We start from the raw sequence: 18,370 nt of genomic DNA, 5'->3' as shown, positions 1-18,370 counted from the left end.
AAGTTTTATTGAAACACAGCCACATCCATTTGTTTACATATGGCTGCTTCCATGCTACATAAGCAGAGCTAAACAGTTGCAACAGAGACTCTCTGGTCCTTAAAGCCTAAAATGTTTACTGCTTACCCTTTTCCAAAGAAGGTTTGCCACTCCCTGCTCTAGAGACCAAACTGGAATTTAGAGTAAGTTATTCTGTCTTCTCTAGGCAACCCTCAGCACCCTTCTCTGTCTCCAGAACTTAAAGTATTCCCTCTCCACATTTAAAAGAATCCAGACCAAAAGAGAATAAAGCCACCCAAAACCCAGACTCCTCATCCCTCAAGTCCTTGTCTTAAAGCTTTAAAAGGAACTTTACACAGTGGCCTTTTTTCTGTTGTTCACATCCTTTGGCATGTTGGTGGGGGCTGTGTTCATGCATTCATTCACTCAGTCATTCATTCATTCCATAAACGTTGATTGAGCCCCTTTGTCCCGGTGCTTTCCAGGGTTGATGAGGGAATAGGAAGTGGGCATTCACTCTCCACAAAGTCAGTAGTTACCTCTGGTCTTAGACCCGAACTGCATGGTCAGGCACACACTTCGAACTTGGACAGACCTGAGTTAAGATCCCAGCACTTGCACTTCGGAGGTCTGTGACTCCATGGCAGCCAGGAAACCACTGGGCCCTGCAAAAAGGGGGGATACCCTTAACTCCTTCCCATGTATGCTAGGAGCGGTCAATAAAAAGAATGTGCGGAAAGCACTTTGCACAAGGCAGAGCACAGGGCCAGCCCCCAGAAAATTGTGACCGTCATTATGACCGTCACCACCACCATGGTCCTGAAGAGTCTAAACACGTCCACCTCAGAGTCGATCAAGTTGACACAGATTTCAGAAATCTGTGTTCTCTTTTAAAAACTTCTATTTATTTAATACCAGGAAACACTGTACTATTTCTAGTCCCCTAGGTATTTGTCACAATCATAAAAGCCAAAACTTTTTGAGTCACAAAAAAAAAAAAAAAATAGAGAGAGAATTTTCCTCACATTAAAATCCTCTGTGATTTTGGAAAAAAACAAAACAAAACAAAACAAAACACTGAGCAGAAATAACAAGAAACCTGGCAATGCCTGGCTGACAACAGCCAGAGGGAGAGGCCCCCTCACATGAGCGGCCTGAACTCCCGGCCTGCATGTCAGGTCTTTGGAATGCTGGGCCTAACTCAATAGTTCCTTTACTAAAAAAAATTGACAGGCATAGAATGTTCAGAAAGAAATAAAATGAAAACGAAAAAGCAAACCCCCCACACACATTTTGTGTCTTTGTGAGGCTTCACAATCAAGGGCTTAGCAGAGAGATGGAGTGGGGAAAGCTAGGCCAGCCCTCCCTTAATGCTATTTTGGCCTGTAAGTTACCGGGACAAGGGCAGAAATCCATGTTTTCTAAACTTTGTAGTTCAAAAACTAAACAAAACAAAAACACTTGTTTTGCTTCACCGCTAAGTGATTTGTAAGTGCAGAAAAATCAGAAATTATTGATTTAATTTTTTCAAATAATAAACAGAAGTCCCCTCTATCATCCCACCACCCAGAGGTAGGCACTGAATGCCAGTTACTGTGCGTCCCCCAAGCCTTTGTGTATCTGTTTAGAGCAGAGGGCATAGAGCTCCCTATGTCACCCAGGGCAGCTGGGTTGGTGCTTAGGATGGAAGACTTAGGAGCCTCAATATCTGGATTCGAATCCTGGCTTTGCCATTCATTAGCTGTGTGACTTTAGTCAAGTGCTTCCCTCTTTCCACCTCAGTTTCCTCATTTGTGAAATGGAGTTTATTACAGCACTCACTTCTTGGGGTTGTAGGGAGGATTAAATGAATTGTTATATGTAAAGCACTGAGAACCAAGACTGGCACTGTCTCTCTCTCCATATATATACACACATATGCATGCACACATAGAAATATATATAATTTGTATGTACGCTATGACATATATTTATATATGTGTGTATTTACTAATATGTGTGCATTTTTCCTAAATAAAATTACATCAAACTATTCATGGTACTGTATTTGGTAGCCTTTCTTTTTATGGCTTAATTATGACATCTATGACCCCATATTACCAATAATTTAAGTTGTTTCTCATTTTTCATGATTAAAATAAAAATACCGCCATTTACATTTTTGCACTTGTATCTTTGGCAACTTGTCCAATTACTGGCTGATAATTCACCCCTAACCTGGATCAGATATTATGCTCTTTTTCAAGGACTTTGATACATAATGTCAAACTGATCTCCAAACTAAAATTCCCAAAACCATAGCAGGAAGTTACCTATTTCCCAAAGTCCTAGCCAAAACTGTGTATTATTATTCTATTTTATTTTTCCCCACCACGTTGGAGAATTTTATTGTTTTAATTTTTTAAATTTGTTACCAGGAAGGTTAAAACTTTTTATGTTTATTGGCCATTTTTATTTTTTCTACTGTGAATTTGCAATTTAGATCCATTGTTAACATATGGAGACATCTTTTCCTTATTTGTTTGCAAGAGCTCTTTATATATTAAACATGTTACCTTTTAAAATTTTTATCATTTGCCTTTCTGCTTGATAAATTCCAAAATATATCAGAATATATTTTTTACCATTCAGAAATTTTGAATCTGTGTGTATGTGTGTGTGTGTGTTTTAAGCCCTTAAGTCTAGCAATATTTTTCACTATGACTTTGTCCTGAGATCCCCAGTTATAAAGTTTTTCTCTATTTTCCCCCAAATCATAACAATATTTTTAAAAATTTTCTTCCAATGCATTTATAATTTGATTTTTTAAGATTGAACTTATCTCAAAATTAACTTGCAACTAAAAAGCTGATATGGTGGTTTCTTCTCTAGACTCAGTGATTCTATAAATTGATCAGTATCCAAGACTGTAATAGATAGATTAAACAAAATTTTGTCTATTTCTTTTTTTTTTTTTTTTTTTTTGAAACAGAGTCTTGCTCTGTTAGCCCAGGCTGGAGTGCAGTGGTGCGATCTCAGCTCACTGCAAGCTCCGCCTACTGGGTTCAGGTCATTCTCCTGCCTCAGCCTCCCAAGTAGCTGGGATTACAGGCGCCTGCCACCACGCCCGGCTAATTTTTTGTATTTTTAGTACAGACGGGGTTTCACCGTGTTAGCCACGATGGTCTCGATCTCCTGACCTCGTGATCCGCCCGCCTTGGCCTCCCAAAGTGCTGGGATTACAGGCGTGAGCCACCGCACCCGGCCCCAAAAATTTGTCTATTTCTTTGAATACCAATGTTCTCCTCTAAAAAGCAAAAACAGTGAAATCTCGTCTGCTTGTAATATTGTGAATAAACATGTTTTGAAAAGTGTCAAATGCTATAGCAGTATAACAATTATGACTAAATTCAGCTTCAGGATGAGAAAGAAGTGAGACACAGGAATGAAACATTTGAGTTCTCCCAAGAAGGGAGAATACTCGGCAATAAGTTTCCTTGATTTGAACTGATGAACTCACTAAGTCACACACTTGGGAGCCATTGGGGGTGGTGTAAGATAAAGGTATTTTCTGAGCATGTCAGTGATACTTTATACATATCACAGATTTGACTTAATACTGTCAAAAAAAAAGACCCACCAAGATTCAAGTTTAATAACTTAAAAAGTAAGAAAAGGTTAATTATCAGGTATTTTATATGAAAAAAATGCATTCCTTAAGTTGTTTTGATTCTCCATAAACCTCAGGCCAAATTTTTTAGATTTATGTAAAACTACCACCTCTATTGCACAGTACTTGCAAGCCTTCTCCCTTTTTTTTTTCTCTAATCAGAGTAGTGAGGATGAGATAGGTTCAAAAGCAGCAAGCCAGGCCACCCCACTCTTGTTCCAACATTCTGGGCTCTGCTCAGAGCCGCCTCCACCCACACCAGAGCCTTGCACAGGAATTCAGTGTGCTGTCACTTGGCGGCCTTTGCCGGAGTGGCCAGAGGGGGCGCTGGCGAGAGCTAACAGCCTCCCACCCTTGTGCTTCTATTGGCCCTGGACGTGAATAAATCATGCCACTGACAACTGATGGGACTCAACTTCAAAGATGAGAGAAATTACCCAAGGGGAAACAACACCAAGTTTATGAGTGAAGAGTTAAGGAGCTGTTCTTAACGTTTCTGAAAGGATACCAAGAACCTACTGAATAATCCACAGTCATTCATCTTTTTTACAGTTAGTTTGCTCAGGGTCCTGAAGGACATTATCAGAAAAGTGAGACATTTGGAACAGTATTCAAGTATGTGAACTAAAGCTTCCCTCATTCTCTCAGATGAAAGCTAGTAAATGTAGCAATGAGAGATACAAGAGAGCAATGTTCCACCCTCATTAGCTCATTATGGGGCTATGATTGAATTTGAGGAAAAAATCTTGATTCTACAAAATGTGCCCTTCATTTTCTTTTTTCTTTCTGTGCTATTGAACACTTTGAAGATATAGCCTTTTTTTCTTCTAAGAAAAGCAAAAAAAAAATAAGTGTGACAACACTTTTTTCATGACTCTAAGTTTGTCCTACTTATATAAAAAGTACAGAATAACAGCTATCATTTCCTATATGCCTGGCCCTATTAAGGTAAATACTATCCATTTTCTAGATAAGAAAAATGACTCTCAGAGAGAGCAGGTTACTTGCCTAAATTGTTGGAGTTAGGATTTGAACCCGCTCTGTCTCACTGAAAAGCTTTTGCTCTTTCCAGTACTCAAGGATGAAAAGAGGAAATGGAACCTTGCTGAGTTTTTTAAATCCTGAAACAATTTTCATCCATCAATTCTTGGAATCTAATTTTTTGAGGTTTCTATTAGATCTAAAGAGCTAAATTTCTTGGTTGTGTCTTCTTTCATTCCATCCCTGGGGAACTACAATTCAGGCTCTTTCTCTGACTGCTTGGTTAGCTGGTCCCTCATTCCCACAGGGTGATCCTCCTTCTACTTTCTTGTTACTTTGCAATCTGATAGAATCTCAAATCTATATATTGCCTCACTCATGAAGTATGGATTTTTGATCTACTATAATACATGCTAAAATAGTAAAATTCAACTCTTAATGGTCCCCAAAAGATTTGAATGAAAGGACATTCTAACATACTGCCAGAAAGACACTTAGACATTGAGAAGAATATAATTCAATATTTGTGAGGTATTCAGATGGTACTGAGTACTTATCACAACATGAAACAATTGGCATGACTTTCTACCTCAGAGGTCCCCATTCTCAAGGCGAATATGGCAGAAACTGTGGATATATGCAATAGAAAAGGGATTTGAAACAGCCAGGTGCAGTGACTTATGCCTGTAATCCCAGCACTTTGGGAGGCCAAGGCAGGTGGATCACCTGAGGTCCAGGAGTTCAAGACCAGCCTGGCCAAGATGGTGAAACCCCGTCTCTACTAAAAATACAAAAATTAGCCAGGTGTGGTGGCCGGCGCCTGTAATCCCAGCTACTCAGGAAGCTGAGGCAGGAGAATCGCTTGAACCCGGGAGGCAGAGGTTGCAGTGAGCCAAGATTGTGCCACTGTTCTCCAGCCTGGGTGAAAAGAGTGAGACTCCATCTCAAAAAAAAAAAAAAAAAAAGAGAGAGAGAGAGATTTGAAACACAAGGACCCTCCCTAACAAGTCATGGCAGGACTTGACATGTAAATACTATAATCGTTTAACTCTGTGAAACTTTAAAAGAGTATCAGAACATTAGAAATATCAATTTTCTTTGTCTTTTTCACTAGACATACTGGCACAACTGAGCCTCATACCTCTACATAGGCATTTGGTAAATATTTGTTGGAAAAAATGAATGATCAATTACAGCTAAGCCCATTATTCTTTTTACTATTACAGCTCTATTATTTGATTTATTTATTTGTTCAACAAATTTTTATTACATTGAATTGGCAAACACCATAAAAGATGCTGAGAATACAACTTTAAAATGAATACACTCTTCCTGTCCTCATATAACTTTCCTCTTCTACTTAACCATCTGTTTGACCTACGGCAATGCTTTCACAGTCCCTTTCTTCATATAAAACAAGAGGAGTAACAGCTTTTCTAAATACCTCTATGGAGATGTTGTGACAATGAAGTAAGATAATACAATTTCTAAACTGTGAAGTTGTATACTAATATGTCATCTACAAAGTATACAAGTTAGAATGCAACCAACAAACAGCTTCATTCAAAATAGCTTAAACAATTGAGGGAATTTGTTGGCTCAAGCAACTGAAAATGCCAGAGGTAATATTGGCTCCAGATAAGGCTTGATCCAGGAGCTCAACAATGTCACCAAGAACCTTATTTGTTCCTAGCTCTTCATATTGCCCTTTTTGGGGCCAAATTCTAAGGCTGACTTTCTTTGAGATCCCCTATGGCTTCCAGGAGCTCTCAGGGATGTTACTTCCTCATTCTAATCCAGAAGGGAAGCAGGGAAGCAGGAGAGCATTCCTGCCTAATGTTTCCAAGGAAAATCTGAAAATTCATTCTGATTGGACCCCCTTAAGACACATGCCCCCTCTGCAGCCAATATCTGTGTTCCAAGAAATGGAAGGCATGGATTGGCTTAGTTTAGACCTCATGCCTCACTCCCGTCAATAAAGTCAGCTTCCCTGGAATCTCATGGATCCCCCCCAGTGGAAGGTGGTAGGCTGCTTAGAAAAGAACACAGATAAGAGAATAGATGATGAATATGTGACAAACCAACAAACTGCTTGATTTGCTGGAGTTGAAGCAAAAGTCAACCAAATAATACTGCCTAAAATCCATTTTATGATCACAGGTAACTAAGGACAACTAAATATTTGGAAAAAATGGAGGCTTGAGTAGACTTTCTATGGTGTATATGGAAATTATGTATGTAAATAGGACTCTGAAATGTAAGATAATTAACAAAATAATTGACATAATTCACTATTCTACTCCAGATAATGACCACATAGTTTAAATAAATTTTTGACACATTAAAATTTTGCCTGTCCAATAACAGGTACTTTCAAACATTAAAAAAAAATTTTTCTGTTTAAATCTCTTACTCAAATCACTAGTCTGGTATGATGATTTCTTATTTCTCTAAATAAATAAAATGTCTTCTACCTCTGAATAAGTTACGTGAATAATCTTGGGTCATACATAGGCCAGCCTTAGACAGGAATACAACCAAGACAGAAGAAAGTCTAAATCCTTAAAAGTTTTGAGGTGATATAAATCACTGAAGTTATCTCAATGGCCCCGAGGAAGGCCTTACACAGAGGAACACACAGCAAAACATCAACAATCTTTGCACTCAACCATCCCCCACCGTGTGCATGAGACAAATGGGTTTGTTACCTCATATCCACAGCTGGAGAGTTCCATGTAAAGTAATTTAAAAACACCTCTTACATAGGTGGAACTCATAGCCAGTATATTCACTACATATTGAAAGATTATGGTTTGGGGTGGTATGAAGATCCACCTTACTAAGTCATCAGAGAGCACTTGAGGAAGTAGAGACAGCAATGGCATGATAATTTATGGAGCTCAAAGAATGTTAGTTCTGTTAAAAGAAAAACTTTATAGAAAGTAAATTCAACAGAATTGACTTGAACAAAACATGATTCATGAATCAGGCAGCACTCAGAAGCACAAGAGGTTCATAGAACTCCAAGTTAGCAGCATGAGCTGTGGCTTTTATAGGCTGAATGCAGAGGTAAAGTGCAGACATAACTTGATTGGTTATGGCTAGGAATTTGCCTTATTTGGACATGGTCTGATCAGCTGACCACCTGTGAATGGCTGAAGCTTGGCTGCTTGTGATTGGCTGAGACTGGCTGTTACAAAAAAATACACTCCTAAGTTAGGTTTGTATTTTATAGTTTGTTTATATACCAAGTTAAGTTGCAGTTCATTGTGTAGGAACTCAAAGTACCTGCACAGCCTCAAGCCAATGGCCTCCTACTTACTACAGTTCTTTGCAAGTGAACTGTCAGACCAAAAAATGGAAATTTCAAGGAAAGTCCTAAAAGGGTCCCAAGTTTCTAAATTTAAAAAAGTAGTCTGTCACTATTGGAGGGATCAGGCAACCAGGATCCTGGTGCCAACTATCAAATCGATTGTGATGCTGACATGAAGCCACAATAATAACATGGGTGGGTGGTTTTCATGCCAGGATCCACAGAGCCTTGGGTGTTCCTTGCAGTCTCCTCACAGGCCATTGCGAGGGAGAAGGGAAGCAGACCTCTGGGGCCTCCACCTCTGCTTCAACTAAAGTGCTGCACTGTATCTCTTACATCTCAAACTTCTAAGATTTTATTTGAAGATTTCCGTTTTCAAAATGGTGACCCAAACACATACTGCTGCCTTCCCTTCAGCACTAGGTTTTCAGACACAATAGAAAAAATATGTAACAGGCCGGGCGTGGTGGCTCACGCCTGTAATCCAAGCACTTTGGTGTGGTCGAGATGAGGGGATCATTTGAGGTTAGGAGTTGGAGACCAGCCTGGCTAACATGGTGAAACCCCATCACTACTGAAAATACAGAAGTTAGCCAGCCATGTTGGCACTCATCTGTAATCCCAGCTACTGGAGAGGCTGAGACAGGAGAATTGCTGAACCCAGGAGACAGAGGTTGCTGTGAGCCGAGACTGCACCACTGTACTCCAGCCTGGGCAACAGAGTGAGTCAAAAAATAATAATAATAATAATAATAATAATAAATTTTAAAAAGTAACAATACTCAGAAAACTAGAAGGGAGACTTTTAGAGAAGGGGGTTTTCAGAAACTGAAAATCCCTAAAAGACCAAAAGGATCAGAGGAAGAAAAAAAAATAGTCTAAGGTGTGTGCAAGAGAGTCCTGCTGCAGAAGGGACAGGTGCCACCAAACATTTGTCCCACCTGGTGGTTGGAATCGAGGAGCTGGGTGGCTGAGGTACAAGAGGCAGGGTGCTTATTTGGGAAGGGAAGAACAGAGTCACCCTGGTAGACTCATTCCCCCTGGTGTCACTGTGAATAGAGTGGAGCACAGAAGAAGACAGCTGCATCCACCTCTCCTATCAGCAGTCAGTGCAAATTGAATTAGTCTATGTCACTGTTAATAAAGAAACCTGGCTGGGCGTGGTGGCTCACGCCTGTAATCCCAGCATTTTGGGAGGCTGAGGCAGGTGGATCACCTGAGATCAGGAGTTCAAGACCAGCCTGGCCAACATGGTGAAACCCCATCTCTACTAAAAATCCAAAAAAATTAGCTGAGTGTGGTGATCGGCACCTATAATCCCAGCTATTTGGGAGGCTGAGGCAGGAGAATCCCTTGAATCCGGGAGGCAGAGATTGCAGTGAGCCAAGATTGTGCCACTGTGCTCCAGCCTGGGCGACAAGAGCAAGTCTCTGTCTCAAAGAAAGAAAGAAAGACACCTAAGCAGGATGGCCAAATATCCAAATAAATCCAAGTGCATGGGGGAATCTCCCAACAGGACGCAGGGATAAAGAAATAGAATGGAAGAATGAAAAGTAAGAAATATGGACTTCAGACACAGTAGGTTAAAAAGCCCTCTTTTAAGGGTTCCAGTAGGAAAAAAATTGAGAAGAAGGAGCAGAGCTAACAAAGAAATTACAGAGAAGAATTTCCTAAAACTGTAGTCCTCAAATTGAAAGTTCCCTGGAGGACAAAGCAAGATACATTTTTTTTTAAATGAAACAAATCACCCCCTATAGATTAGAGTAAGCTATCAGAATATCAAGGATAAAGAAAAACTAAAATATTTGAGACAGAAAAAGCAGGTCACCCACTATGGCATGTAAATCAGTCTAACATCACACTTCACTAGCAGCACCCAGTGGAAGAAGACAGTGGAGTAGTCACTTTCTGAAATGCTGAGGAAAAGTGACCTTGTTATAGAATTCTCTACCTAATCAAATTGTCATTCAAGTGTGAGGGGTAAAATTTGATGTTTTTGGACATACAAGACCTGAGAAAGTGTCCCACCCATCAATTGTCCTGAAAGAATTGCTGGAAGGTGGAGTCCAGGAAGAAGCAAAGAAATTAGCAAAATTTATAGTTGGTCTTAATAACTATTGAGTATAAAACATATATGTGTGCGTGTGTGTGAGTGTGACGATTTGGAAGCCCTTGTTTTGGCTTAAATAAAAGCTTAAAAACCTATGGAAAAAGGGATGAGGTTAAACTTCTGTCTCATGTCACCCTCTGTATTAATTCTGTATACACAGGGTGTTTCTTCTCTTACCCTCTGGAGGAGCCAAGTGAATCAGGGGAGTTTCCTTTATGGTCCCTGATGGGCACAGTCTGTCTTCTCTGCCATCTGGATGGGACAGGAGAGATGAACTCTCAGATAGATGACCCTAGGGGAGGAGCTGGACACCTCGTCCTTCATCCTTCCCAGGCCATGTACCCACTGGGAAAGGGCCTTTGAGGGATCATCACACACTGCAGAGGTGAGGAAGGGCGTGGGTTCCTCTTCTAAGTAGCATCGGCCTCAGTGAAGCAGCCTCCAGAAGGTGTCCTCCCTGGAGAGGGCTTCGATGGACTTCAATGCCTCCCTCTCTCCTCAGACCTTCACATTTTTCTGGGAAGTTCTCTCACGCCTGTAATCCCAGCAGTTTGGGAGGCCGAGGTGGGCAGATCACCTGAGACCAGGAGTTCAAGACCAGCCTGGCCAACATGGTGAAACCCCATCTCTACAAAAAATACAAAAAACGAGCCAAGTGTGGTCGTGCGTGCCTGTAATTCCAGCTACTCGGGAAGCTGAGGCAGAAGAATCGCTTGAATCCGGGAGGTAGAGGCTGCAGTGAGCCGAGATCACATCACTGCATCCAGCCTGAGTGACAGAGCAAGCAAGACTCTGTCTCAAAAAAGAAAAAAAAAGTATTTGAAGACATGCCCATGACACAGCCTCAGGAGGTCCTGATGGCTTGCATCCTAGGTGCTCGAGATACAGCTTGTTTTTATACATTTTTGGGAGACATAATACATCAGTCAGTATATGTAAAATTTACTTTGGTTCCATCTAGAAGGGCAGGACAAGTCAAAGCAAGGTAAGGGTGGAAGGTTGGGGTTGGTGGGGGAGCTTCTAAGTCATAGGTAGATTTAAAGACTTTTTGATTGGCAATTGGTTGAAAGAGTTATTATCATAAAAAGGAATATCTGGTGGGGTGCGGTGGCTCACGCCTGTAAACCTAGCACTTTGGTTGGCAGAGAGGGGTGGATCACTTGAGACCAGGAGTTTGAGACCAGCCTGGACAAATGATGAAACCCCATCTCTACTAAAAATTCAAAAATTAGCCAGGCATGGTGGCGTATGCTTGTAATCCCAGCTACTTGGGAGGCTGAGGTGGGAGGATCGCTTGAACACAGGAGGCAGAAGCTGCAGTGGGCCAAGATAATGCCACTGCACTCCAGCCTGGGCAATAGAGCAAGACTTCATCTCAAAAAAAAAAAAAAAAAAAAAGGAACATTTGGGTAAATGTCCTTGTGGAGACCAGGGTTTTATCATGCAGATGAAGCCTCCAAGTAGCAGGCTCCAAAGAGAATAGGTTGTAAATGTTTCTTATCAGACTTAAGGTCTGAGTTGATGTTAATGCTGGCTGGCTGTTTCTGAATTCCAAATGGGAGGAGGGTATAATGAGGAATGTCCCACCCCACCTTCCCGTGATGACCTGAACAAGTTCTTCAGGTTAACTTTGGAGTGCCCTTGGCTGAGAGGAGGGGTTCTTTCAGATGACTGGGGGGCCTTATAATTTTATTTTTGGTCTACAATACAATATTTGTTCCTTTGTGTCTGGCTTATTTCACTTAGCATAATGTCTTAAAGGTTAATCCATGCGATAGCATGTGTCAGATCTTCCTTCCTTTTTAAGGCTGAATATTTTCCATTATATGGACCCCATTTTACTTATCTATTTATCTGCTAATGGACACTTGGGTTGCTTCCACCCTTTGACTACTGTGAATAATGTCGCTATGAACATGGATGTATAATTATCTGAGTCATTGCTTTCACTTTTCTGGGTATATACCCAGAAGTGGAAATGATGTAGGAGTTAAAAAGACATTATTTAGGCAGATAGTGAGGGTAAGGAAGTCCTCAGTAAGGTTTTCCTTTTAATGAAAAGCAGCCCCCAAATCATTTTCTTTTCTAACAAAGGGTGGCCAGTAAAATCAAGCTGCAGACATAGAAAGGCAGGCTAGAAGTTTGCACAGGTGAATGCTGGCAGTTGTGCCAATAGGAAAGGGGTTACCTGGGAAATAGGCATGTTCAAAATGGCAGCTTCATCTTCCCTTTTCCTTGCCAACCACATGTGCAGCAGGGGGCAGACAACATGGAGCTCGTCAGGCAGATAGCCCATTTGCATAAGATTAGGGTGGGGCAGCCAGCTTCCCTCAAGCTATGTAAACATCACACTAGGTCCAACCAATCTTTGGGCCCTATGTAAATCAGACACCGCCTCCTCAAGCCTTTCTATAAAACCCTGTGCACTCCACGACCAGCCGGAACTCCCACTCAGGTGCCCTTCTCTCTCTCGCAGAAGAGAGAGCTGTTTTCTTTTCTCTTTCTTTTGCCTATTAAACCTCTGCTCCTAAACCCACTTCCTGTGTGTCTGCATACTCAATATCCTTGGCATGAGATGGCGAACCTCAGGTATTTACCCCAGAGAATGATGTTTCTTTGGAATTGCTGAAACATACGGTAATTCTATGTTTAATTTGTTGAGGCACCACCATATTGTTTTCCATAGTGGCTGCACCATTTTACATTCCTGCCCATTCCCAATGCATCCGGCTTCCAGTTTCTCAATATCCAAAACTTGTTATTTTCTATTATTTTTTTTTCATTAATAGCCTCCCTAATGAGTGTGAAGTGGTATCTCATTGTGATTTTGATTTTCCTAATGATTGATTAGTGATGCTGAGCATCTTTTCATATGCTTATTGACCATTTGTATACATATCATCTTTGGATAAATGTCTATTCAAGTCCTTTGCCCATTTTTTATTTGGACTGACTTTGTTGTTGTTGAGTTGCAGGAGTTCTTATTTTTAAATATTTAATTTTTTTTTTTTTAGAGACGGGGTCTCACTGTATCAGCTCAGCTGGAGTACAGTGGTGAGATCAGAGCTCACCGCAGCCTCCGAACTCCTGGTCTCAAGCAATCCGGACCTCAGCCTCCCAAGTCGTGGGGACTACAGGTGTGCACTACCACATCCAGCTAATTATTTTTTTTCTTTTTGTAGAGAAGGAGTCCTACTTTGTTTCCCAGGCTGGTCTTGAACTCCTTGCTTCAAGCAATCCTCCCATCTCTGCCTCCCAAAGTGTTGGAATTACAAGCATGAGCCACTGTGCTTGGCCAGGAGTTCTTTATATATTCTGGATATCAATCCCTTATCAGATATATGATTTGCAAATATTTTCTTTGATTCTCCTTGGGTTGCCCCTTCACTCTGTTGATTGTGTCCTTTGATGCATTTGAAACCCTCCTGAGCCCTTCCCTCTGGTATCCTGCCCCTGCTCTCAGGCTGCTCTGCCCTTTGCATGGGATTCTTGGGTATTGGGGTACTCCTCCACCTTGTATCCTGCTGCCTCCCTGGGTGGGCTGCACTCACTGAGGGGTGAGGGAGTGGCAGGTGCTTCATTCATCTGTGATTTCTGCCCCAGTCCTCTTCTAACAAACGCAAATCCTATTATGAGAATTTGCTAACACGTTTTAAAAATATGCAAATGTATTGGGAGCTTATTTCAGAGACAATTTTTTTTTTAAAGAAAAAGTAACTTATATATTTTTAAAATCTAGAGAATGTACAAGTCCTCTGCCACAACGTGAGGGAGAGAAGTCTGCAGACGGCTGACTGGTGACGACTGAACAAGACGGAAAGGCAAGTCGCTATGCCCGAAGCCTTTGAAGGGAGCCAGCAGGGTCCATGGGAGGTTCAGGACACATATCTGCAGCCCTGCTTCTGGCCTCACCCTTGGGGAAGCCTTTTGCAGGTGATCCTGGGCCTCTGCTGGGGAAGGCCCCAAGAGGTGAAGCATCCTCTGCAGAGGAGAGAGCACATCCGGAGGTAGAAGACAGACCACTGTCTGGGCTCCGTTTAACTGCTGTGATTTGGGATTGTAACTTACCCCCGTAAAGCCTCAGTTTCCCACATGGAAAATCAAATCAATCATTGTTATAACATTTCACTTTTTTGTTATGTGATGTAATTTACACAGTGCTTTCGTATACGTTATCCAATTTAGCGAAATAATACAGAGCAATGCATTTTGAAAAGAATAAAATGCTTAACATATGTGAGGAATTCTTTTTTCCTTTGAAAACTACTCCAGATGGCTTGGCTATTGTTTAGTTAAGAGAATTATACAATTTTTGAGACATGGTTCCTTATCTTGTGTAGGCTGAAAGGCAATTAAACAATTATTCATGTCAGAATCTGAGGTAAATAAAAGGCTGCTTCAAAGAGTCCACTTACAGAGTGAAAAGCAGTTGAGTAGAAACAGAGAGTGGTCTGTAATTTCCTTCTGGAAGGAATATCCACTCCATATGGCCTGAAGCAAGAATTTCAAGCTCCTCTGTGGGGAGAAAGAGACAGAAATAAAAACTTTTAAGTTTTTTTACTCCGATTTGTCCCAGCCATTTTCTGAACAGCCTATGGAAGCCATCCGCTCCTCTAAACAAAAATAAGCTAAGAGACAGAAAGAATGATTTGATTTCTGTGTGTAGGGATGGTTCAGTCATAAATCAGTGTCTTTTTTCCAAGAGGAAGGTGCCAGCAACAAAAGTTGGTCATAAAAAGGACATTAAATTTTAGTAGTCTCTTCACTGTTCCCTCCCACATCCAGTTGCCAACAGCAGAGACAACTGTGAGACACAGTGAAATGAAGTGACTGCTCCACTGCTGGGCAACAGGCGACCCGGATGCCAGGCTCCCTGGCAGAAGAAATAGAAAGTCAAAAGCAAAGACGGATGTCTTCCTCCCTACCACATCACCTCCACTTTTCACCATCGCCTGTGTGATACACCCACCCCGCAATGCCTTCCTCAGCCTTTTACTTCTGTTTCCAGTGAGTCAAGAAAAACTTCTCCAGCTTGCCCTGTGGAGATGAATGAGCCCATAATCCACTTACACGTGTGACCTTTACACAGCCAGGACCCCTATAGAGCAGCCAAACATGCAGTCCTGCAAACAAAAGGAATTTCAAGATAACTCTGATCTTTCACTAATTATCCCAAAGTCCAAAGGGGATCCATATACATAGTCCGAAGCCTACTTTAAGGAGGCATCCTCCCCTGTGTATTCCCAGCCCATCCCATAGTTTCCCACTCTGCAGCTCCAAACTCAACTTGTTCCATCACCAGCCCCCAGCCTCTCTTCTTTCCCTCTCCCCATGCCCCACTGCCTCTATTTTTTATTATTGCAGATTGACCAAATGTCTATGAAGCTGCAGCAAGGTTTCTTCTTTTTTGGAGCAGGGAATGGGGAGTGATTGGGCTTGGCTGTGACAGATTGTTTTGGCAGGCTCAGTGGGCAGAGGCCGTGAACACCATCCCAGTAAGTAAAGGGACTGTAGGAGCGTAGAGTTCCCTTAGTTCCTGGCTGGAAACCCAGCTCCCCGCCTCCTCCCATCCATCAAGCTGGGAGCCATGACAGTGTCAGAGCCTGAGCTCCTGCCCAGACTTCTGGGTGAAGTGGTCCCATGGAGCAAAGCTTGGTTTGGAAGATTTGGAGAATGGGAAAGAATGTTCTCTTACCACAGCCTCTTCCCCACCGCGGCCCCTTCCTAAGCTGCCATTGAAATCTATTTTTGCCAGAGCAAAAAATGGGGGAAGTGGACAGCTTCTGCCAACAGTGAGTTTGTTCCAAGCCTACCCCACAGTCATGGGTTCCTCAGAGTGTCACTGAGTCACAGGACTCATGGAACTCTGCCCATGTCATGAAGATAAACCACTGTGATCACTTTTAAAATCTTTCTCATCATGTCCTTGGGAAGATAAAGGGGTGGAACTGAACAGAAAGGGGCAAAGGTGGGACTTTTTTTCACTAACCTTAACCTTCATGCCAAGAACAGAGATCTCTGTTTGAAAGCATGTCTCCGATGACCATTTATTTGCTCTGCCTGGTAAACCTTCGTGTAATGCGTGGCTTTAAGCATTAGTCATTCCCTGCTGGGAAGGAGGTTAGAACTCCAGAAACAAGGCTATTGCAGAACTGGACTGTGTGGGTCACTAAACCACAGGGGAAAGGGTGGAGAAGCAGCTGGTGTCCCGCTTAAAGGTCACAAAGCATTATTTCTACTTTAATACCCAGAGTTCAAGTGGAAATAAACTCAGAAGGTTAAGATCTAAGTGAAAATTAACTGAAGGCAACTGTGCCATTTGGACTCTGAGATGTGCTTGCCTGGGAAAGTGCAAAACACGCTGGCTATCTTTCCATGAGCACAGCTGAACAGGAATAGGCATTAATAAGGATAAACATAAAGAAAAAATTGCTAATTATTGGCAGAGAATGCCAAGAAAAGTTGGTGGAATTCTCTTCTTTGGGGACCCTGGGAAAAGAACAGTAACAGTTAGGTACAGAGGCGCCTGGAAGCAAAGAAACTTCTTTCCCTGGGACAGTGGCTCTGTGCTGTGTGTAACCCTGAGTTCTTTAGGTCACTATAGTCTGGGTGAGTGACTCCAGGGTTATAGGATGCAATAGCCATGCTAATGAAGACTCATTGGTTCTGAGCCCCCTTCCAGAAGTACTGTGGGTACTTTCAGCCTCTTTTCTCCCTGCAGAGTCTCAAAGAGCTCATGTTCTGTCCTTGGTGATTAATACAGATTTCTTGGCTCTTCCCAGCCTGCTAGTCAGTGAACTTAATTTGCCACTTCTGTTGCTAATCATAACTCTTGCCTCAGCATCAAGCTGATCATTCTTGCAGCTGTAGATATTGGCCCTCCTGCACTGGATGCTCGCAGAGAGGGGAAGGCGGTCTCCTAATCACCATTTCTAATAAAAAAAAAATGAGAGGCTTGCATTCTCACTCTCTTGCTGAGCTTCTCCTGATGGAGCTAGCCATGAGGTTCCTGATGGCTGGAGGAAATATGAGGATATCTTCCCCGGAACACCCACCACACCTCTCTCAATAATCAACTCATGTTCCAGGACAGATGCTGTGAACAACAGCAAATGTAGAGCAGGTACTAGAAACTATGCTCAGTGCTTTACATAGATGATCTCATTACATCTTTACTGTAACCCCATGAGGTAGGTACTCTTATGGTCCCTATTCTACAGATGTGCAGAGAACCAGCACCTCAACTCTCTGATTTCAAGTTGAGAGGTTGGGGTTGGCCTGGTTGGCTCTTCAAGTCAAGAGGACATTTTATTCTGTCCCATCAAGTGCCCTTTGGGTCACCAAGGCATTCGTTCTCAGTGGATATTGCTGGTGTGCCTGACGGAGGTGGCCATTAGGCCTCCCTCCATTACACATGCCGATAGCTCTTGGTTTTCTTTTATTTGCAATACAATTCAAAAATGTGAATAAAACCTCGAAAAATAGGGAAATGAAGTCTGAACAATAAAAATAGCTGAGATATTGAGTATTTAGTGTTGCCAGGCACTGTTTGCCAAGCACTGTTCTGTGAGGACAGTGCCTGGCAACATTAAATACTCAGTATCTTAGGAGGTGGGTACTATTATCATCCCCATTTTACAGGCCACCAAGAGGTTAAGTGACTTGCACAAGATTGCACAGCTCTTAATTGGAGAAGCTGGCATTCAAATCCAGCAGTAGCATCGGCCTGTTCCTTGCCAAATACAACAAGGCTTTCTACCTTCTTGGATGTTTATTTCCTACCACACTTTTAAAAACAATTCACCAAACACATAAGAAGTAGCTAAAACAAGGGGCTCACATTCAATGTGTAATGTAGAGGTGCAGCTTTGTGGTTGGTTCCTTCTTTCAGTTAAGTAATGAAAAATGATACAACACATAAAAATATAACAAAACCGAAAGAGGTGAGTGCCCTAAGGAGGATACAAATACAGCCCTGTGGAAGCTAAAGTGATGGAAGAGATCCTGCTGAGTTAGGTCCCAAAGAATCACTAGGATCTCCACGAACAGGGATGGGAAACACAGACAGTAGCACTATAAGCAGGAAAAGAACTTCGTGGTGGAAAAGTGTCCTGGGGTCCAGAAATAGTGAGATACTGATATCTGATGGATCAAGTAGGAAGTCATGGATGATTCCAGGATGAAAAAAAATTCATAGATTCATCAGAACAATTAGCAGGTGAAATTTAGCAATATTTTCAACACACACGTGGCCTTCAAAAGCACGTGGTAGTGGCGCATGGGGCAGAAGAGTCCCATATATATGGATGTCCAGGTT

General features: G+C 41.9%; 1 protein-coding gene and 1 long non-coding RNA gene across 2 annotated transcripts in view; one reads left to right on the top strand and one right to left on the bottom strand.

Annotated features, from left to right (window-relative positions):
• The window catches only part of LOC104001814 (uncharacterized), a 52,561-nt gene extending 35,574 nt beyond the window's left edge, over positions 1-16,987 (top strand). The window contains exons 4-7 of the long non-coding RNA XR_010150419.1: positions 13,068-13,190; positions 13,793-13,874; positions 14,839-15,060; positions 15,418-16,987. This is a non-coding gene — a long non-coding RNA (uncharacterized LOC104001814). The remainder of the gene's footprint in view (positions 1-13,067; positions 13,191-13,792; positions 13,875-14,838; positions 15,061-15,417) is intronic.
• Positions 13,733-18,370, bottom strand: part of ALOX5AP (arachidonate 5-lipoxygenase activating protein) — a 147,168-nt gene continuing 142,530 nt past the window's right edge. Inside the window, exon 6 of the mRNA XM_063792037.1 lies at positions 13,733-14,568. The gene's annotated coding sequence lies outside the window, so the exon portion shown is untranslated. The remainder of the gene's footprint in view (positions 14,569-18,370) is intronic.

This window comes from Pan troglodytes, chromosome 14 (assembly GCF_028858775.2).
Source record: "Pan troglodytes isolate AG18354 chromosome 14, NHGRI_mPanTro3-v2.0_pri, whole genome shotgun sequence".
Lineage (NCBI taxonomy): Eukaryota > Metazoa > Chordata > Mammalia > Primates > Hominidae > Pan > Pan troglodytes.
This window is presented reverse-complemented; position numbering and strand designations above follow the sequence as displayed.